Genomic DNA, 23,170 nt, shown 5'->3' on the forward strand with positions numbered 1-23,170 from the left:
CAGACTGGGATGCTGGGGAGGGTTCTCACCACAGACTGGGATACTGGGATGCTGGGGAGGTCCTCACCACAGACTGGGATGCTGGGGAGGTCCTCACTGCAGACTGTGGCAGCCTGGAGGATAGTTCGTGCATACCGTGTGGCAGCAGCCCAGGGTACAGAGGAAGTTGGTGAGCGGGAGGACAAGCCTGTCCCTGGGGCTGACCTCCATCCTCTGACTGTGGCAGTCTAAATTGGGCAGCTGGGCCCACATTTTCCAGCTGGGGAACCAGAACCCTATTAATTCACAAACATTGATGGAGCCCTCCTATGTGACAGGCCCAGTGGCAGACACAGATGAGTAAAGTGTGGACCCGTGGCCCGTAGGGGCACACTGCCAGTGAGGAAAGATCCTCTCAGCTCCACTGCGGGGTGCTGCATGCCCCTCCCCTGCCACGGCAGGCATGCTCATGCTGGGACCACCATGCCATGGCCCTTCTTTGGCCTGTGACCAAGTGAGCATCACGGTGCTGCTGAAGAGCCTTTGTATGGCACTGACTTGTGCCAACCTGAGTGACACTCTGCTGGGCAAGACTCCAGGTCCTGGAAATGCTCATTTTGGAAGAGACCACTGAAGTCATTTAATTGTCCGTAATCAGCTTGGAATGTGGTTGTCTCAAAAGAGCAGAGCTTCCCCTGGACATCTTATCGGAGCCCTTTCACAGTGTTTCAGGTGCATCTTGCTCACATGCTGGCCCTGGCTGTCTGAGCCATAGCACGGTGGGGTCGGTGTGGCTCAAACCCTGATGGAGAGTGTTGGCACTGTACTCCCACGAGAACGGAAGGGGGGCTCCATGGGGCTCCGTGTCTGCTCCAGGCTCCAGCAGGGGAGCGCAGTCCTTCGGAGAGGAGATGCGGGGCAAATGAGTGTCCCAACAAGCTGTTAACAGCAGGGCCCTCACCTGCCCGCCCAGCATTTCACCGTTGCAAAGCCTTTTCCTTGGTCATTTCACAACGGTCTTGAGAAGTAGTAGGTCGCCATTAATCCCATTTTATAGATGAGGAAGCTGAGGCTAGAGGATGTTGACTGGCTCGTCCAGGGAGTGGGACACCTGGGGCTCCCAGCTCCACACACCACCCTGCCATGATGGGGACGCTCCGTTCCCCCTCAGGCCTGCCACCGACTTGCTTCAGCCTAAAGGTCATTTTCTCAGAAAGCTGTTGGTGACCCTGAAATCCAAATTAGGTTCCCTCCCCTTGATTCTCTCTTGTGGCACTGTCTCCTTTAATTCATGGCATTCGTTACTGTTTGTGGTCACCTGATTATCTGTGTGATGACTTGGTAAATACCTGGTTTCCACATCTGACAGTGCCCTCCCTGCTGTGTCCCCCAATGTGTTACAAAGCCTGGCACGCAGAAGGCATTCTGGAAAGGTTTGCATAATGGGTAAATGTGGCTCCTTCTCTCTTCTGGACTTTAATTTCCATGACAGTGAAATGAGGCAGTTGGATTCCCCAAGGATCCCTTTAAGTCTCATGTCCTGTCTCTCAGAGTCTCCCTAATTTAGCACTTTATAAAGAACACATCAGGTTTCCCTGAAAATTGACTCAGTACCCTGGTGCCATGAGCCAAGCTGGATGTGAACAGATTTAGCAATTACAGTCTAGACTCTTACACTGTGCCAGTTGGCTTTTGCTGCATAAGAAGCATGTCAGAACTGGGGTGCTTCAGTCAATTGAGCATCTGACTTTGGCTCAGATCATGATCTCACGGTTCGTGGGTTCAAGCCCTGCATCAGGCTCTGTGCTGGAGCCTGAAGCCTGCTTCCAGTTCTGTGTCTCACTCTCTCTTGCCCTCCACCGCTCATGCTCTCGCTCTGTCTCTCAAAAGTAAGTATTAAAAAAGAGGGAAGCATGTCAAAACTTAGCATCTTACAACAACAAATATTTATCTAGTTCATAATTCCCTGGTTGGCATCCAGTGGTTGGGTTCAGCTGGATGGCTCTTCTGGGCATGGCTAGGACCCATACAAGTGGCGGCTGTAAGCTGCCAGGTCAGCTGTGTGCTGTTTGTATATAGAGACTCACTCCTGTTCCAGATGGTCTCTTGTCCCCCCACAGGCTAGCCTGAGGTTGTTCACGTGGTTGGAGAAGGGTTCCCAGAGCTACAAGAGCAGAAGCTGCAAGACTTGTCGAGGTCTAGGATTAGAACTGGCACATGACTACTTCTAGCACATTCTCTCAGTCAAAGCAAGTCACAGAGCCAGCCTAGACTCAAGGAATAGGGAAGTAGATGCCACCTGTTTGATGGGAGGAGCTGCAAAGTACTGTGTGGTCTTTTAACAAACTGCTATTCGCAGGGCGTGCGGCGTGTTGTTCACGCTGGTTGACTCGCAGGGCGTGCAGTGTGTTGTTCACGCTGGTTGTACCGGAGGATAGCGGGCTCTTCCAGGACGTGCGGTCTGCAGCGGCTTGGTGCGGTTCCAGGACCCCTACTTCTTAATTTTTTCTTCCAGTCTTTTCCCCGAAGTGCTTTCTTGAACCCACACACTCACGTATGTATGTGAATGCCCTGTCATGGTGCGGTGCCTCACCAGCTGCAGGAATTTCATGGTCCCAGACATGGGGACTGACATAAACATGTGGGCATAACGAGGGCCTCCTCGCCAGTAGTGGATTCAGAGTACAAACACTCTAAATGGCATAAAATGCCTTTTAACCATGAAGTTCACCCATTCAGCAAACGTTTATTGGGCACCTATTATGTGCAAAGCTCCAGATGTAAGCAGGAAGCCATTTCTGGGAGACGTTTGCTTTGCGAACATACCATTTCATCATGTTAAAAACCTGTTCTTGAATGTAACCTTCTCCTGAAACACCACCTTCTTTATTTAGAAACTTGATTGAGACACAGGTTCCTATGGCGCATGTATCAGCCGGCCGTGCCCTCTGTTCAAAACTTTCAAACCAGCTCTTAGGGGCTTGAAGTTTCTTTCGCAAATGCATCCTTTGTTGTTTGGTTTGTGCACATTTCCACAAAATTCCTGTCGGGTTGCCTTAGCTTTCATACAGTATCCCCTTTCTCCCTCCCTGGACCCTGTGTTTCTTTCGCACCAGACCTGCCTGGGTGGTCTGAGACCGAAATGCACTTCTCAGGCATGGCTTGTGGTTCATCAGCAGCTTCTGGGGGCCGGAGGCGGGGGTGGGGGGAGGCTGGTAGAGATCAGCTTTTCCCCTGTTGAGAGCAGGCCCTGGCCAGGAGTTACAAGGATAATATTTCCTGCTTGTGTGATGCGGGGAAGAGTCTCCCTCTTCCTGGGATGCGGGTGACGAGGAGAATAGCTGGCTGTGGCCTCAGCAGACCGAGATTCAAATCCAGCTCTTGCACATCCCAGCCAGACGCTCACTATAACCCTGTGCAAGCTGTGTCAGCTCCGTCAAACGGGAGGAGTAACTTCTGCCTCCCAGGGTGGTGTCAGTACCCGACGTGATGTTGTGGATTCCCGTCACCAAGCCAGGGCACCCCTTGCCCAGCTGTTGTGAGTGCTGGCTGCTAACTATTCACAGCTGCCCCTTCTCTGGAGGCTTGGCCTCTGCCAGATGGGAACTGTGAACGGGGAGGGGTGTGGGGGATGGTCTAGAAAACCAGGAAGGTCCTCGACTTGTGCAGGGAGCAATTCTACAGCTCCCCACCGAGCTCCAGCTGGCATGGCCACCTTGCCTAGCTCCTTCCCCTGCTCTGTCCTGCTTCTCTCCCTTCTGAGTCCCTTCCAAAAGGAATGCCGGTGTCATAGGAATCCCCCTCTCAGGTTCTACTTCAAAGGAATCTAACCTAAGATAGTATAAAAACTGCCAGTGTTCTGTAAAACTAGCTGGGCCTTCTTTCCATGTTTTTCTTATCATAAATAATGCTTTGGTTACACAGATGAATCTCTGGTCACCTCTCATGCTCATGTATAGCTCTGTCCCTTTTTTATGCACGGATTCTGATAGGAATCCCATAGCCATTTTCACCCAGCAAGTGCCTATTTGTTCTTCCCGGGGCACTGCAAATGTCACCCCCTCAGTCCACCCTTCCTGGCTGTAGGTAGAATTTTCCACTCCCATGGCTATAAATATGACTTCTGCTGTAGATTTCTGACTTCGTGCTAAGATTATTGAAAGGACACTGTGTGTGTGTGTGTGTGTGTGTGTGTGTGTGTGTGTGTGTGACAGAGAGAGAAGGAAAGAAGGAGGGAAGAGAATTGGCACATGACTACATTCATCACATTCTATTAGTCAAAGCAACTCACTGGGCTTTGTTAGTGAGAAAGGGAGAGATTGAGATTGAATGGCATGATCAAATAGTGCAGTTTTAACAGCTCTCAGTGGCAAGAGTGGATACAGAGAGACCACAGGGGAGGGGAAGTGAAGGATGGTGTTCTCTATGCTGGTAGAAGCAGAGGAGATGGAAATAAGTGGATGGACCTGGGATCTGTTTTGGAAATAAAGTTAGTACATCTTGACAACAGGTGGATCTAGAGGGAGAGAGAAGTGAAGGAGTAAAGGATGCCTCCCAGGCTTCTAGCATGGCGCATTTCCCAGCATGGTGGTATCATTTTGTGAGTGGGAGAAGGCCTGGGGAGGCGCAGGTTTGACAAGGTCAGACTTGGACACGTTACTTTTGAGACACTCATCCAAGGGGAGATGTCCGAGTACGTAGATGGTTGTGCGAGTCGGGAACTTCTAGGGAAAATGAACTTGGAAGTTCTTAGCCCTTGGTGAGGATGACATTTGCAAAGACAGAAAGAAAAGAGTGAGAACCACAGAGAAGAGCAGAGAACCAATGAGTCTTAAATGTTGAGCTCCAGTATTTGAAAGCAAAGTGGAGGAGGGGAAGACTGTGAAATAGGCTGAGAAGTAGGGACTAGAGAAATAAGAGGAGAACATGGCGGCTTTGAAGCCAAGGGCAGAGTGTTCTGAGATGGAGGTCAGGGATCTGGGGAAAAACGATGTTGGATCCACAGCTTCTTCCCTGTCAAAGGATATCTTTTAAATAAATCAAAGATCTATATGTACACACGGAAACCATAAAGACACCAGAAAAAGAAGCCTTTAGGCTATACTTTACAACTTTGGAGTGGGAAAGACATTTCTATGACTCAAAGTCATAGAAGATAAGACTTAAAAATCTGACCACAAATAAAAATGAAAAACAACATCTGTATGGCTAAAACAGCATAAATAAAGTCAAAAGACAAGTGAAAAATTGGGCAAAATTATTTTCAACTCAGAGTATAAATATATAAAGAGTCCCCAGAAATCAACTCAAAACCCTGGTAGAAAAACAGGTGGGAGACATGAACCAATAGTTTACAGAACAAAATGAAAATGGACCTTACATTTATGAAAAGGTGCTAAAATTAGTTCATAAAAGAGAATCAAAACTACCCTTTTTCCCCTCTTGGACAAAAATCCAAAGGTTTGATAATACATTTTGTTGGAGCCCCTGTGGGGAAACAGGCACTTTTGCACATTGCTCGAAGGCAGAGTAATTGGTATAAGCCTCTGGAGAGCAAATTGGCAACATCTATCAAAATTACAAATGCACTGACCTTTAACCCGGCAACTTCCCTTTTGGAAGTATATCCCACAGATGTATTTGCTCACATGAGAAGTAGTGGCTTCAAGATTACTCATTTAGGTATTGGCATGGTGGCAAAATACTGGCAACACCCCATCTATGCAAAAATGTGAGCCTGGTTCATTAAATCACGTACATCTATCAAGTGGGATACTCTATGGCTGTAAAGAAAGAAGAAAGCTAAGAGCTATAGAAGTTCTTTAGATACATTATTTACTGAAAAGAGGCAAGGTGGTCAGTATTAAGTACAATATGTTACCATTTGTGAGAAAAGGTGGGGAGAATGTGTTTCTAGGTGCTTGTATTTGAGTAAAGTAACTCTGGAAGCCAGTGGCTTTGTACATGGTGTGTGTACCTATATGTGCGTGTTCACATTTGTATGTGTGTTTGTGTATGTGTATATGTGCGGTGGTGGTGGGGGTGGGGTGTGTGTGTGTGTGTGTGTGTGTGTGTGTGTGTGTGTGTGTGTTATGGAAACTGGGCAGGTGGACAGGGGTGGAAAAGAGATTTTTCATTGTACCTTTTTATTTATTTATTTTTTATAGTTTATTGTCAAGTTGGTTTCCATATAACACCCAGTGCTCTTCCCCACAAGTGCCCTCCTCCATGCCCATCTCCCCCTTCCCCTTCCCCCCTCCCCCCTCAGCCCTCAGTTTGTTTTCAGTATTCAAGAGTCTCTCATGTTGCCTCCCTCCCTCTCCCTAACTCTTTTTCCCCCCTTCCCCTCCCCATGGTCCTCTGTTTTTTTATTTTAGGGATTTTAAACCATAGGGATGATTATCTCAAAAAGTTGAATAAAATGTAAACAAGGAGAGAGTCAGATGAGTCTGAGGGATCCGTTGGGGTAAGAGTCAAAATGTGTCCAATGGGGTTTTTTTTCCATAATATTTTATTGTCAAATTGTTTTCCATATAACACCCAGTGCTCTTCCCCTTAAGTGCCCTCCTCCATCACCACCACCTCTCTTCCCCCCTCCCCCTTCCCCTTCAACTCTCAGTTCATTTTCAGCATTCAATAGTCCAATGGTTTTAAGAACCAGGAAGTCATCCTGGATCTCAGAAAAGGCAGCTTGATGTGTAGTGGGCTTCACGCAGGCCCCAGGGTAGACCAGGAAGGGAGCGTGCATTAAGGATATAAACGGTGTGTGCAGACAATTTGTATGTGAAGTCTGGCTGCTCGGGACCAGGGCAAGGGCCATAGCATAATGGGAAGAGGACTCCAAACGAGGGACTTTTTTTTTTTTTTTTTTTAAGACAAGAGGGTCTTTAGAATGTTTCATTGTCAATGGAAGGCATCCAATAGAGAGGATAAAGTTTGGCGTTCAGGAGAGGGAATCATTCATTGATGGTTTAAGTTTTGGGAGAAAGAAGGTGGGAGGGGCTGGGTCTGCCCAGAGGTGGAAGCTGTGGTCTGACTTGGCCAGGAGTGGGGACAAAGTGGAAAGGAGTGTGTCACTATAGAAGGCTCCCCAGGAGAGAGGACGCCTGCACCTGAAAGCACCTGTCTTCTCCAAGAGACTGGTGGGCAGGTCGCCTGCTGAGTCAGGGTGCCAGAGGTCTAAGTGGGTGGAGAAGGTCCAGGATACTTGTGTGGCCTGTGGGACACTGAGCTTTTGGCATGGGTGCCATGGGGACAGACAGTTGGGTGAATCCACAGTAAGGACTTGTCAGGCAGGTGCACCAGGACACTCCAGCTTTTTTTTTTTTTTTTCAAAAGAGAGACTGAAATGAAAGACCAGGGAATCTCAGCTGGGTAAGAGGAAGCTGGGCAGTGAGAACATCTTAGTCATGGAGTGGAAAGCGGGTGATGATTCGGAGAAGCAGTTGTGGGCATTGCCGGGGTCCTGGGTGTACCTGGGGAGGGGGCAGCTGACACAGAGTGGAACAGAGCCCAGCATCGGCATGGTGGCTGGATTGGAGGGACCCAGGATGAAGCTGAGGTGGGGTAGATGGGAAGCCAGAGCCCGGAGTGTGTCGGGTAGGGGGACACGCAGAAGGTGTGTGAGCAGCACTTGGGGATGTTGATGGAGCTGAGTGGGGTGGGGTGGGATTCGTGGGGAACATGGACGGTGGTGCAGGTGGGGCAGTGGAGACGGAGGAGGATGGCAAGCCTGCCTTCCAGCCTGAGATGGTGAGCAGGGGGGAATGGGCAGCTCATCCACGGAGACAGGAAGTGAGTAGAAGACATGTTCTAAGAAGCTCTGGGGAAATAGGGAATGTTTTGTCCTTAGAGTAAGAATCCCAGTGGGTCCAGGGACAATTTGTGAGGGGAGAGGTTCAGGGGGCTCACATTTGAGGTGCTCCTTGGGGAACTCTAGGACCTATGGAACATGGTCAGCACCACCAACCATCAGCACTGCCAGGTGTGAGCTGTGTCCAGTGTGGGCTCTGCGCACCTGCTGCTCCCCTTGCAACCCTTTGTAATATTCCAGCAGAGCGAGTGCTGATGTGTGGAGTTCTGTCATAAAGGCCCAGATTCCCATGCTACCAAATGAGCCCTCGCGGTGCCTTGCACCACACTGGGCACACAGCAGGCACGCAAGGACTTTGAGTTAAGCAGATTCTTGCTACTGGGTCTGCACACCACTGTGTGTGTACGGCCAGCTTCCTCCATAGATCCCCAACGATGCCTGGTCTGTTTTTCTTACCAACTGGATCAAGCATAGGCCTAGAGGGGGTCCATGGTGTAACTAGGAACCCAGAAGACCAGAGCTGGTCAGTTACACCTACAACCTCCTTCCAGCAAGGGTCGGTGTGGGATGCCCAGAATGGAGGAAAACCCAGAGCTCTGAGTTCTGGGTTCTGTCTGCTCCATTTCCTTCTTCTGTGTTGATTATCTCTCCCAGCCTATTCCTCGTCTGCATTATGAGGGTAGAAGGTCTGTGGGATTTTCCCAGCCCATGCTGCTGCTGCTCCTGTATTCATAGTGCATTTCCTTGGGCTCAGGCACTGGAGCTAAATGTTGTCCATGAACTCTACCAGGTAACTACTGTTGCTATCCCATGTTACAGATGAGAAACCTGCAGAGCAGAGAGACAGGGAAGTGATGGAGTCTTTTTGAAACAAACAAACAAACAATGCGGCGGGAATAAATGCACACATAGTAAGTGCACCTGAGGCAGGCCTCCCTCCTGTCACTGTTTAAATCTAAGAATCTGGGCTTCGTACCTCCGGCCCCTGAATCTGTGTACATCGTAAAGGGCAGAGACGACGGGGCTTTTATTGCTTTAATTAAAACCTGGGTGAAGAGCTTGCGATTCATATTAAAATGAAATTGTGTTTTGCTGGCCCTGGTGCCGAGAAGGGACCGGCAGTGATTACTGCTAAGATTACAAACAATCAAAGAGAAAAGGCCTTTTGCAAGCATTTCCTATTAAAGCCACAAACATCACACTTTAAAAATAATTATGGTTGTGTTATCGGAACATGATTCATGAATTCTGAATAAATATGAAGGGGGCTTGAAGGAAACTGTTTCAAGACCATAGATTTTGTTCAAATCTGATGAAATTTAATATCATTTCGCAGCTGGAGAATAAAATGCAAGGAGGGGAAAAAAAACCCATCCTATGTGTATGGAGAGAATTGAGTATATGTCAGACTGAACTAATGAGCCTTCCCTCATCAGTCCTACACACGTGCTTAGAAAAATGGACGAGCCTCTCTTGTTTTCATTGAGAGAAAACCGCTGAGAAGGAGTTGGTACTTACACCTCACCGATCTTCATTTTGCATTCCAGCGGCTAAAAATATATTCGCTTTAAAACTCTGCATTCCTGGCTGTGAGATGTTTAAATATTTGAGGGGGCAGGCATGGAGGCGTTAGGGAATGGGCTTGGGGGTGGGGGGTCTTGCTCTGCATTTACACCTCCCCGGAAGTAAAGATGTTTTTCATACAATGCCGTGAATGTTTACAGCATATAGTTTTGTTTCCTTCCAACTATTATGCGAGAAATTGAATCCCTGGAAATGTTCCCTCTCTCTAAAGGGGATGGAAACAATGAAGATGGTGTAGGAAGTTTATGGGTTGGGGGAGGGAACAGCAGAGCGTTGGAAATGTAAGGATTTTCTTTAAAACAGCACCTCTCTCTCACTCAGTCACCTTGAACTCAGCATCTTCTCTAGGGTCTGGGTCTTTGCTGGGCGGTGTGGGAGAGCCCTCTGTTGTAACACATTTGTTCATTGCGACATGAAAGCTAACCCTGTTGTTAGGAAGTAGAAATGAAGCCAGAGGTGGGACCTTTCCAAAATGATGCAGGGTCCTTCCTTAGCTTCTGGAGGGTCAGGAGCCTGGGTCTAGCCCTCTTTAGCCTCTTTCACTGTGTGCCCTTGGGTAGGTCATTTGTCCTCTCTGAGTCCTGTTTTTTGTGTCTGTGAATGAGGGCCTCTAGGTTATATCTGTAGCCAAGGGATTGGCTTCCTCCACCTCCTAGAGTCTCTAGGAGGGACTGTGGTCTCTCCAGCAGGCCAGAGCTCTCCTCCCTGACTTAGCACCAATGCTAAGGGACCCTTGGAGATGGTGGCCAGTGGCCCACACTGCCGACTGGAAGGAGATGCTGGTAGTCGGGTGCGTTATAAGGGTAATGACGAGAGAAGACAGACAGACCTGGGCTCAAATTATGGTCTTCAAGTTTCAGGACTGGGTGACCTTGGACAGACCAACCAGCTTTCCTGAACCTCAATTTTGTCTTTAGAAGTTCTTCAGAGTGATGCAGGGAGTAATAAGTAAATAAAATGTATTTATACCCTAAGTTTTTATTATAGTGTTTGGTCCATGGCAAATGACAGTTGCATGAGGTGCTAGTAAAGTATCCATTTTACAGATGAAAAAACTGATTTTCAGGAAGAAAAAACAGCCTACCCACAGTCATCCATCTAGGGTGTGTGGTGGACCAGAAGTCAATGTGGCATCAGAGATACCAGTGGGGTGGGGGCGGGGGGCAGGCAGCTATTTCATCTAATACAAATCAAATCGCATTAAGGGCTGAAATTGAAAAGATGATATTGGAACTATCTTGTTTTTTAAGTGTGCTAAGGAATGTTACCCCTCAAATAACAAAGATAGTAGATGCCTCCTGGAAGTTGTCTGCACTGAAGATGTGGGACCCCTTCCCAGCCCCCTCCATTAGACCAGCCTCCAGCCCAGTGTGCCAGGGGACAGCTGGGTCTTTCAGGCCTTGATTCACAGCTCGTTAACATTAAGAAGCCTTCAAGTGGTCCAGACGCCCGATCTCTCAATCTCTCATATAGCCAACGCTCATGGCTCTGATGAGGAGCCAGAGACCAATGTGAGCCGAACGGCAGGAGAAGGGGTGAGGAAGCATTTTGGAATGCATTAACTGCTCCCCACCACCACCACCACCACCACTAAAGGTAGAAAACAGAAAAGACAGAAAATACCAAGGTAGCAAGAATGTGGAGGATGCATTGTTGTGTGAATTAGCACAGCCACTTTGGAAAACCATTTCTCAGTGTCTGAAGCTCTGTGACCCAAGAATGCAGCTCCTAGGTGTTCGCTCAACGGGAACACACTCATCTGTTCACCAAAAGACATGTAGAAGAATGTCCATCGTGGCACTTTTCATAAAAGCACAAAACTGGAAACAATCCAAATGCCCATCCACAGAAGACTGCGTGAATGGTTGCAGGATATTCTTACGCGGTGGAGTGTTGTGATCGCAGGATATTCTTACACGGTGGAGTGTTGTGCAGCATACAAGAACCAGCAGTTTATAACCACATGCAACAATATGGGTGGATCTCACAAACCCCAGGTGGAGGGAAGAAGCCAGACACAAAAACAGAACATTCTAGATGATTCCACTGACTTAAAGCATGTGAACAGGCAAAACCAATCTGTGGTGGTAAAAACTCTGAATGGTGGTGACACCACTTAGGGGGCGGGTGGTGAGGCGTCTTGAGGGGCGTCAGAGGTCTGGTATGGTGCTGTTGCCATCAGTCTGTTCACTCCGTGAGGATCATCCTTCAGCTGTGTACTTAAAACTTGTACACTTTCTGTTGGTATCTGTGCTTTAAAAAAGGGTAAAGAATTTCAAGGTATTTGCACCGATGTCCCCATTTTTAGAGACATGGTAAGATGGGGAAGGCGACCTCGCCAGGTATCTTGTATGGTGTGTTCCCAGTAGGCCTGTGGACGGACTGACCCTTCAGAGCCTGGCCAACATATTTAACTGGCTGGGAGGGGAAGGACTGTTCGCCTCATAACAGATGATGAACTGTGAAATCGCTCCCGCCGCGGCTCACTCCAGGGAAACGGGTGGCGTGGGCTTATCTGGATCAGCTCAGTTCCACAGGCCCTGACCTTCACTCCCATCTCTACAGAATTTTAGGAAATAACCAAAAATATGAACATCTAAGAAAAGAAAGTATGTGTGCATGTGTGTGTGTTTGTGATGCTGTGTTGTGGCGCCAGGAAACCTTGGTTATGCAGTATGTGAGGATATCTGAGGGGAAGTACCTCTGGGCACGTGCAGATACACCCATGTTTGTACACAGACACATTCATATGCAAATACAATACATGTGCACCTCGTGCTCACGTGGGCATGCTTGCTGATATATACCTTTTCACGCATGAAGCATGCTTTGTGACGCTGAGCAAGTTACTTAACCTCTTGGTGCCTCTGTTTCCTCAGTGAAATGGCAATAATAATAGCACCCAGCTCTTGGGGCTTTATACACAGATGTGCACACAAATTAGATTGTTATTTGTGTTTATTTGTTTAATGGCTGCCTCCCTTCTAGACTGTTGGCATCATGGGAACAAAGACCTGGCACATAGTAGGACCTGAGTTAAAAAATGGCAAGGGAAAGAAAATGGCCAGGGAATGAATGAATGAATGGACGGCTCTCACAAATCCACTGGCACAAGTGCTGATGTTTAGACACATTGATCCACACATTTGTGCATGTCTGCACACACATCTGCTTGCATGTGTAAATTTGTATGCGAGCACACAAGGGTTGTGCATGCACATACCCAGACACGTCCAGGCCCAGAGCTCAGGACGGTGGGGTTAGCCCCAGTTTCAGGACTCTGCCCTGGAAGTCAGAACACAGGGTTCTGTTTGAGGTTCCGTGTAACTGTCATTTATTATGTGACCTTGGGTAGATCTTTCTACCTCTCAGAGTTTGAGGACTCCTACCTAGGATGTGACAGAATTGGAATTTGAATCATGGTCTGCCCGGGTCAAAGTGTATGCTTTTAGTGCCTAAGGCATTGTGGGCCGCACTGTGACCCACAGACCAGCAGCTTCCCCTGAGCGTGTTGGAAACGCAGCATGTCAAGTCACACCCCAGCCTCCTAAACCACAGCCTGCGTTTTATCAAGTTCGGCAGGTGATCTGTGTGCACATTACAGGTTGAGAAGCAGGGCCTACAGGACACTGTCTCCGTCACGCATTAAGAGGAATTAGGGTTCATAAGGCAGGTGGAGCACAGGCGTAGGCCCACCGGGAGGACCACCAGAGAGGAACAGTCAGAGAACAGGGAGGATGCAGCCAGAGCCACCTGTGGAGACAGAATCAACACAGAGCCTCAACATTGCACTTGGGAGCCCCCAGTCCCTGCGATTTCTAAAGGTGCAGCATCACAGAGTCATTAAGGGTGCTAATTCAGGAGCTAAACTTTTAAATTTAAAAACAACACAGTGTCAATCATCTTGTAGTTCCCATACGTGAGAGCCCAGGTTTGCATTAATGGGGTGCCTCAGGCTCCACACTTGGTCTTAGCCAAAAGGCTTCTCAGGAGGCCACAGTACGTGTGGTAATCAGTGCTGCAGCCTCATGGGAAGGCTCGACTGAAAGGAGATATGCTCCTGAGCTCGTTAGTGGTTGTTGGCAGGATTCAGATCCCTTGAGCTTGACTTTTGAGTTGGAACTGGGCTCTGTCCCTCCCCAGTGGTGTGACTTCCATTAAGTTTCACTCTCAGTGCCTCTGTTTCTTCCTTTGTGAAATGGGTATAATAATTGCACCTGCCTCATACAGTTATTGTGGAGACTGATAAATTCATGTATGAAAAGTCTGTAGGACAGGGATGCACTTTGTATAATTGCTTGCTGTTATTATTATTTGAACAAAAGTGCAGGACTGCATAAGCTTGGTTCGCAGAGGGCTGCTCAGTAAGCCTTAGGGGAGTAGATGAGCTTTGGATTGCAGTTTCCTGTTGGGACTTTGAGGGCATATTAACAGGAGCATGGGACTCCAGGCTATAGGAGGAGGCCTTCCTCCATTCGGCTCAGAGTTGGCTCAGAGTGCTGGGCGTAGTCCTTGGTACTACCACCTGGGAAGGCACAAGGGTGTTGTAATCCTGAGCAGGAGCAAGTGTCACCTGGGGGTAGACAGTGGCCCAAGTGGAGGGTCCACCATCTGCAGGAGCCTGGCGATGCCAGAGTGTGCATTGTCCGGGGGCTGCAGTGGGCTCACTATGCTTGGTGTAGGTGACGTTGCAGGATCTGGTCCAGGGGGCCTCCTGCGCCAGAAAGATACGGGGATCTTGCTCTGAAGGCAGTGAACCTTGAAGGGTCTGAGCAGGGCAGTGTCCCTGGCCTAGACTGGGGGCATTGCCTACTTAGCTGTGTGTCACAGGGCCTCAGAGCACTCACAAAGGTCAGTCTCTGAGAACTTCAGTGCCTTCATATTCAGGCAGCTGGCTTAGCACATTTTAGATGATGCCACTTCTGTAGTTTTCAAAAGGTAGAGATGGAAAAGAAAAAAAGGCTGCAAATAGACATAGGTTTTTTTTTTCCCAGAAGCTATTTTAACACGGAAACAACTGGAGAGCCTACTCATCATTTTAAAATGCTTTTAAAATTAGTGCTGCCTCATGCCTGCCCGTGGACCTGCACACCAGTGGCACATACAGGGATTCAATTTGGGTTTAAAAATCCCTTGCGCCCCTCTCTCAGTGGTGTAACTGACATGAAGACAGGGGCAGTGACTTTCCCGAGGTCACCCAGCCCATCGGGGGGAGAGCTGGGACACAACGCCTTCATAGGAAGATGATTACTAAGATGAGAACTGGGAAGCAGGAAGCCCTCCTGAACGTTTTTTCATTCTGAGAAGCCTTTCTAAGGGGAAGGTCATGTCAGACGTTTGCTGACTTCTTAGAGCTTACAGGGAAGGTGGTGAGGAGCCCAGCTCTGTATAACAGCAGGCCATCAGTAAAGTCATTTATGCATGCATTCATTCAGAACAGTATTTACTGAGTAGCTACCTTGTGACAGGCAGTATTCTAGGTGCTAGAGATACAACTGTGATTATAGCAGTCCAATCCCTGATTTTCATTCATTCGTGTATTGTTTCATTCAGCAAATGTTTATTGAGGCCCTACTATGTGCAAGGCACTGTTCTTAGTCCTGGCTTAATCAGTGACCAAATAGCAGAATATACATTCTGGTGAAAGGAATAGTGAATATGTTTTTTCTTTTTAAGTCAAGACTATTTATTGTGTGTTAGATGGGAGAGGTTTGATGCAGAAGGAAAAACATCTTTAGGACAAGATTCAGCACACCATGGCCTCATAGGTCAAATCCGGCCCTCCACTTGTTGTTTGTAAATAAAGTTTTATTGGAACACAGCTGTATTTGTTAGTTTAAATATTGTCTATGGCTACTTCCATGCTACAGCAACAGAGTTGAATAGTGACAGAGATTACATGACCCGCAAGCCAAAATAGATTTATTATCTGTACCTTTGCAGAAAAAGCTTGCTGACCTGTCCTCTAGGACATCCAAGGGAAAGTGTCAAGGAGGCATTTGGATAGGTGATTATAAAAAATATGTTATTAAGGGGAGCCTAGGTGGCTCAGTCGGTTGAGCATCCAACTTCTGCTCAGTTCATGATCTTACAGCTCCTGAGTTTGAGCCCTGCATCGAGCTTGCTCACCGATGTTAGCACAGAGCCCGCTTCACATCCTCAGTTTTCCTCTCTCTTGGCCCCTCCCACTCTGCTCACTCTCTCAAAAATGAATAAACATTTTAAAATATGTTATTGAAATAAATGAAACTCTGCCACTTACTGGAAAAATGAACTTCCTTATCTATAAAATGGGGTAATGCCTGGTGTTTAGGTCTCCCCCCCCCCCCGCCCCCCTACAGGAATGCTTAGGTCCCAAGTTATCTTCAGCCTTGCTCCTTGCTGGGACTGTTTCCTCCTAAAGAAGAGAACTCCACCACTCATGGCTTGTTTTTCCAGAAACATCCTCCCCTCCCCCAGGTATATCAGTACGGAAAGCTACCTGAAACTCAGAGTGTCAGATGATTTCTCAAGTAAAAATACATGGGGATTATCATGTTTATTCCCAGATGTAGTTTTAGTAAACAAAACTCATGGCCAATGTGACTGGCGGCCATTGTCACATTGTGATGCCTCTGTCGGCTCTGATCTAAGCTTTTCAGGGTCAGAACCACCAGCAGGGGCCTGAGTGTTATACTCCCTCCTTCACCCCTGTTGCCACAGCTTGGGAATTCTGCCTGTAAATAGAGACTTAAAATGATATTCCTCCCCCCTCCCATTCCTTTAGAATCCACATGTAATTTTAACAATATGGCTTTTTCATTTCCATTTTGTTTATATATAGTATGAGCTTTTATTTGTTTGCTTGGTTTATTATTTATTTTTAAGAAGCATTTTGAGTCCAGGAAAATGCTAGCCCAACAAGAAGGCATAACTGTACTGATTTTCAGAAGTGCAGCAATACTCCAGCCCCAATGTACTGTGAGACATGAATCAGAAAGATTCTATTACACATCTCTGGGGCAGGCGGCACAGGGGCATTATCCAAGATGATTAATTTGACTCGGTCATTATGGACACAGACAAGCCTGACAAAATTGCATTTCATTCCCCACTGAATTCATAAAATCGCTGTACACATCATAATCATAGCCCTGGGTGCCCTGCTCCTGTTGATGGGATTTCAGGTTTGGATAAGGTTTTCCTTGGAGAAGGTTTCCTTGTTTTGAAAACAGAGCCAGGAAACACTGAACTGAATGACAGTCTTTTCACTGAGATGTTCTCACAGGGTGTGGATTTTACTTGTGAAAATAGTAGGAGGGTAGGGTGGCCATGTAAATTATTGTCCAAACAAGGACAATTTCATTCTTTGTTTTTATTTTTAAAAAATTTTTAATGTTTTTTTGAGAAAGAGAGAGAGCGAGAGAGCGAGCGCACACGTGTGCACAGCAGGGGAGGGGCAGAGAGAGAGAGAGGGAGACACAGAATGGGAAGCAGGCTCCATGCTCTGAGCTCTCAGCACAGAGCCCAAGGTGGGGCTCGAACTCACTGACCATGAGATCATGACCTGAGTTGAAGTTGGACGCTCAACTGACTGGGCCACCCAGGTGCCCCTTTTAATTTTTATTTTAGATAGAGTGTGAGCAGGGCAGAGGGGCAGAGGGAGAGAAAGAGAATCTCAAACAGGCTCCAACATACAGAGCAGAGCCCAATGTGGGGCTCGAGCCCACGACCCTAGGATTATGAATTGAGGCAAAATTACGAATCATCTGGATGCTCAACCAACTAAGCCACCCAGCTGCCACCAAACCAAGATGATTTTAGGGTGAAAGAAGGCACTATTAAAAATTATCCTGGGACAAGAGGCATAAACAGGACTGATCCGGGCTAATCAGGATTAATGTGTGTGTTGAGAGGGGTGCAAATAATGGCAGAGTATGTGTTGGCTCCAGATAGGGCTTCATGTCTGTATTTCCATAAATGCTACCCATGTGACTTTGGATAAGTCATTTTGCCCTTTTGAACCTCAGTTTCTTCATCTGTAAAATGGAAATGATATTTAACACTTGTTCTGCTTACCACTTGATGTCTTTTCTCCCCCTCCTTGGGTATGGGGGAAAGGGTCATGTTGATTCTCTGTTCATGTGTTTTCACAGCTGTTTCCTTGTGTAATTCTCTCAGCTGTTAGGTGGGGTTTCATAGGTAAGGACACTCAGGGGTAGACAGTTTGGATAAATTGCCAGAGGTCCCTCAGCAAGTAAGTGGCAGGACTAGAATTCCACCGGGTCAGACTAACCCCAAATCCAACATTCCATCTGCACATTAAAGAAAGAAAGAAAGGAAAACAAACAAAAAACCCAGTACTCACTGATTCTGTATTCCAAGAAACTTCAAACCTTTTTTGGGAAAAATATTTGAAATACAGAAAACATTTGGAACCCCGAAGTCCTGTGTATTCAGCAGGCTGGCAGAGACCCATCCCTTGCTCTTTCCTCCTGGTTCGTGGCCTTGGTTCATGGCCTTGGGAAACTGCCGTGAGGATGAGGGAGGTCTGTTACTTCCCCCACCACACCTATTTCCTCCACTGCCACTGGAGACCCTGGGATCCGACAGGCAGGTGGGGTTCAAGGAGTAGGATCAGAACATCTTGCTGCCTGGTGTACCATCCACGCCTGCTGTTCTAGCCGATTGTCACATACTGGTTCTTCTCACGAGGCACGCTGAGCTGGGGCTCACACGGCAGCTCACCTCTCCTGACCTGCTCTGCAGCTAGTACACCCGCCGTTGGAACTCCCGCTGCCCAGGCCTCCCTGCCGTGTCAGGCCGCCGTCTTGGGTGGGACCCTTTCAGGTGCGTTCAGCCACTGCCTTCCTTAGCTTTCACTTGCTCCCGGGGCCACTCACACATCCTGGCCTTGCCAAACCACACACCTGCCGGTTGTTCTCTGTCTCTGTCTCTCTCACCCTCTCTGTCTCTCTCTTTTATTCTCTCAATCTCTGCCATTTCAGGCAGCCCCAGCTCTCCTCCCCAAACATCCTGACTCTCTCAACTCTGGGGACACGAACTGGGTCCTTCTGAGAGCTTTTCTATCCAGGCTTCGCCAAGGAGTGAGGTGCCGCCTCCTGTCTTTTGCTATATCCTGAGTCCCAGCAAGCTGTGCTACTGGGGACCTTTCTTACTTGGCTTAAACAGGGGCCCCCCCTACTCCTATAGATTCCCCCTCAGGGAAGCTCCTCCTTTCTTTTACACAGCGTTGGGGTGGGTGATGGAAGTGGAGTCCACATGCCAGTCTGAGAACCTTCTGGAAGCATTACCTGGATAAAGTAGGAAACCATCAAATTGTGAAAGGCATACTTCCCCAAAAAGATAACAGTAATTTCTAAATACTTAATGACATAGCTCTGAAACAGATGAAGCAAAAATGATACAAGAAGAAATTGACCAAATCACAATCACGGTAGACATTTTTACCTCTCTCATAAACCAAGAATCAAGCAGAAAAAGGAAACAAGTGTGATTTAGAAGATTTAAATAACAGAATTAAGGTGGAAATAATAAAAACATTTATGAAAATTATCTTTATACTGTATTACAAAGGAATTGTCATTGACTTTCCAGGAATCAATATATTTTTCATTCCCTTTTGGGTATCCTCTCTTTTCTTTTTTTGTCAGTGGTTTTCCCTTTTGTTAGCCTTTTAAAATACACAGCTGTTCCTTAAATTTATCTATCTTTATCTATTTTTTCGGTTTCATTCTACTTTCTTCTACTGACTTTTGGTTTATTTTGTTTCCATGTCTAGCTTCTTCAGTTGAGTATTGAGTTTATTTTTGTTGGTTTGTTTGTTTTTCTTGCCTTCTAATAAATTCACTTAGGTATAAAGTTATAAATTTTCCATTGTTCACTTCTCACAGGTTTTGTCAGGTGGTGTTCTCATTGTCTGTAATTTTGGTTATGGTTTCCTCTTCAACCCAAGAGTTCTGTAGGAGATTGCTCTGGGAGCACCTGGGTGGCTCAGTTGGTTGAGCGTCCGACTTCAGCGTGGGTCATGATCTCGAGGTTTGTAAGTTTGGGCCCCATGTCAGGCTCTGTGCTGAGTGTGTGGAGCCTGGAGGCTGCTTCAGACTCTGTGTCTCATTCTCTCTCTGCCCCTCCCCCCTTACTCTCTCTCTTTCCCTCCTTCCCTCAAAAATAAATAAACATTAAAAAAAAAAAAAGATTGCTCTTAAAGGGTCTAAGGGTTTAAGAGCATCTCCCTCCCTCTATTTTTTTTTCTGTTCTTTCTTTCTGTACCATCTTTGATTTTTGTTAAAATTAGGTTAGTACATTTATCTTTTTCATTTTTTTGATGTTTTTTCATTTTTGAGAGAGAGCGAATGAGCATGGGGGAGGGGCAAAGAGAGAGGGAGACACAGAATTGGAAGTAGGCTCCAGGCTCTGAGCTGTCAGCACAGAGCCTGATGAGGGACTCAAACTCACAAACCATGAGATCATGACCTGAGCCAAAGTTGGACGCTTAATCAACTGAGCCACCCAGGCGCCCTAGGTTAGTACATTTTAATTTTTTTATTAAAAATTTTTTAACATTTATTTATATTTGAGAGACAGAGAGAGACAGATCATGAGCAGGGGAGGGGCAGAGAGAGAGGGACACACAGAATCAGAAGCAGGCTCCAGGCTCTGAGCTAGCTGTCAGCACAGAGCCGGATGCGGGGCTTGAACTCATGAATCGTGAGATTATGACCTGAGCCAAAGTCGGATGCTTAACTGACTGAGCCACCCAGGCGCCCCTAGTACATTTATATAGTACTGTGTGCCCTATATCATTTCTACCTTTTGAAAAATGTGAGATTATCTATGTAGCTATACACTGTCATGTTCTTTAAGTGTTCCAAGGACATTAGACAAGAATGTGTTCTTTACATAATGGAAGAAATCAAGAGGGTGAATCGTGTTAAACTCTTCTATCCTTACTGATTTCTATCTGATTGGTTTGTCAATTTTTGAAGAGGACTGTTAGTGTCTTGTTGTGTTTATGGTTTTGTTGAATCTTCATTGTACTTCTAACAGTCTTTTACATTTTATATTCCTGTGGTTTATTAGTCTACATAAAAGTTTATGTCTGTCATTTCTTCTTTGTAGATTGTATCATTTATCAACTTAAGTATATCTCTTAGTTCCTTCAGTGCTTTTGCCCTGAATTATACCTTATTTGTTATTAATTTTACCACTTCTGCTTTTTACTTACCTGACATATGTTTATTTTTAACCTTCTCTGTCATTTTATTTTAGACATGCCTAAAATTTCCTTTATTTTAGTTCCTCCAGCAGTGTGGAGTTTCTGCTTTCCCTTCCAATTATAAACAAAAAGGCTAATAAGTGAATTCAGAAAAGTTTCAGGGTGCAAGACCAGCACACAAAAATCAGCAATGTTTCTATATAAAATGAAATGAACAATCCTTAAAGGAAACCAAAGAAACAATTCCATATATAACAGTGTTCAAAAGAAGAAAAATGTAGGGATAAATTTAGCCAAGCAGGTGAAAGACCTAGAACACTGAAAAATACAAAACATTGGTTGAAGAAATTAAAGAAGATCTAAATAAATAGGAAAGACATCCCATGTTCATGGATAGGAAGTCATAATTTTGGTAAGATTGCAATACCATGCAAGCAAGGCACAGATTGAGTATAATCTCTATCAAATTTCTACCAAGCTTTTGAGGCAGAAATGTAATCGCTGATCCTCAAATTCATATGAAATTGCAAAGGGCCCTGAGTAGCCACAACAATCTTGCAAAAGAAGAGAAAAGTTGAATAATACACATCTTCCAGTTTCTAGAAAGCCACAATAGAACAGTGTGGTACTGTTTTAAGGATAGACATACAGATTAATAGCATAGAATTAAAAGAGTCAAGGAATAAACCCTTACCTACATCTATGGCCAATTGATTTTTGATAAGGGTCCCAGGACCCTTTGGTGGGGACAGAATAGTCTCTTTACCAACTTGTTCTGAGACAACAGAATACCATGTGCAAAATAATGCAGTTGGACTCTACCTCATGCTATATTTAAAAGTTAAGTCAAAATGGACCCCTTACCTACGTCTCAGAGCTAAAGCCATAAACATCTTAGAAGAAAACATAGAGATAACCCTTCATAACATTGGATTTGGCTGTGAATTCTTAGGTATGACATCAAAAGCATGAGCAACAAAAGATGAATTGATGAGATGTTAGATGAATTGGAGTTCATGACAATTACACACGCTTGTGGATCCAAAGACATTATGAGAAGGGTAAACAAAGAGCCTACAGATTGGGAGAAAAACCTGTGCAGATCATATATCCTATAAGGGTCTGTATCTAGAATACATAAAGAATTCTTATAATACAACAACAAAAAGACAACCCAATTTAAAACTGGGCAAAAGACGTGAACAGACATTTCTTCAAAGAGGATATGCAAGTGGCCAGGAAACACATGAAAAGATGCTCAGCATTATTGGTCATTAGGGAAATACACATCAAAGCTACAAGAAGATACCATTTCATACCAGCTAGGTTGGCTATAAAAAAGCCATATAAAAAAGAGTGGAGCATAAGTTGTTGGTGGTGAGGATGTGGTGAGATTGAAACTCTCAGATGTTGCTGGGTGAAAACTAATTTGATGGTTTCTCAAAGTTAGGTGTAGAGTTCCTATTAACCCAGCAATTCCACTTCTCACTATATACACAAAAGAACTGAAAACACAGACTCTAACAAATATATGCACAAAAAGCAGGACTAGTCACAATAGCCAAAAGATGAAAACAGCCCAAATGCCCATCAGTGGATGAATGGAGAAACAAATTGTGGTATCTACATACAATGGACTATTATTGAGCCATAAGATGAATGAGGTGCTGGCACACGCTGCAGTGTGGATGAACGTCAAACACATTATGCTAAATGAAGGAAGCCAAACACAAAAGGTCACATATTATATGGTTGCATTTATATGAAACTATATATAGGTAAATCCACTGAGACAGAAAGCAGATTGGTGGTTACCAGGGGTTGAGGGGACAGAGAGAATAGAAACTGCTTAGTGGGCATGAAATTTCCTTTTGGGGTGATGAAAATGTTCTTGAACTAGGTAAAAGGGGTGGTTGCAGAACATGGTGAGCATACTAAAAGCAATTAGAGTGTTAATTTTTAAATGCTTAACTTTATGTGACATGAATTTCACCTCTATAAATTTTAAAAGTTGTAACAAATATATTTAAACAAATTTTCCTTACACTGTAAATAACTAATCAGTATCTGTCATTTCCTTTCTTTTAATGTTTTTTTAAAATTTATTTTTGAGAGACAGAGAGACACCGCAAGCAGGGGAGGGTCAGAGAGAAAGGGAGATACAGAATCTAAAGCAGGCTCCAGGCTCTGAGCTCACTGTCAGCAGGGCTTGAACCCATGAACCGTGAGATCATGACCTGAGCTGAAGCCAGACGCTTAACCGACTGAGCCACCCAGGTGCCCCTGTAATTTCCCTTTTTAAGGAAGACACAACTTCTAGCTGAAATCCTCCACATTTTTAGTTGGTGATCATTAATTTTTTAATCCTACGCTATCTCTTCTATTTTAGAAATCCTTATAAAAGAGTCACATTAAATCTGCAGTCACTTTAACAATAGCTATTTTGAAAGAATATAAACTGTAGTGGTTTCTGAGCTCCTTCTAAAATTCCTTTCTTGGGTTTACTTTTCATTCTCTAGGTTTGAGCTTTTAAAGCATTTGTTTCAGAAAGGAACAATTTGAAAGAATATATATAT

General features: G+C 45.6%; 1 protein-coding gene across 7 annotated transcripts in view; it reads left to right on the plus strand.

Moving 5' to 3' along the window:
- TOX2 (TOX high mobility group box family member 2) overlaps positions 1-23,170 on the plus strand; it is a 134,282-nt gene that overhangs the window by 53,419 nt on the left and 57,693 nt on the right. The gene's annotated exons all lie outside the window — the stretch shown is intronic.

The sequence above is a fragment of the Suricata suricatta genome, chromosome 12 (assembly GCF_006229205.1).
Source record: "Suricata suricatta isolate VVHF042 chromosome 12, meerkat_22Aug2017_6uvM2_HiC, whole genome shotgun sequence".
Taxonomy (NCBI): Eukaryota; Metazoa; Chordata; class Mammalia; order Carnivora; family Herpestidae; genus Suricata; species Suricata suricatta.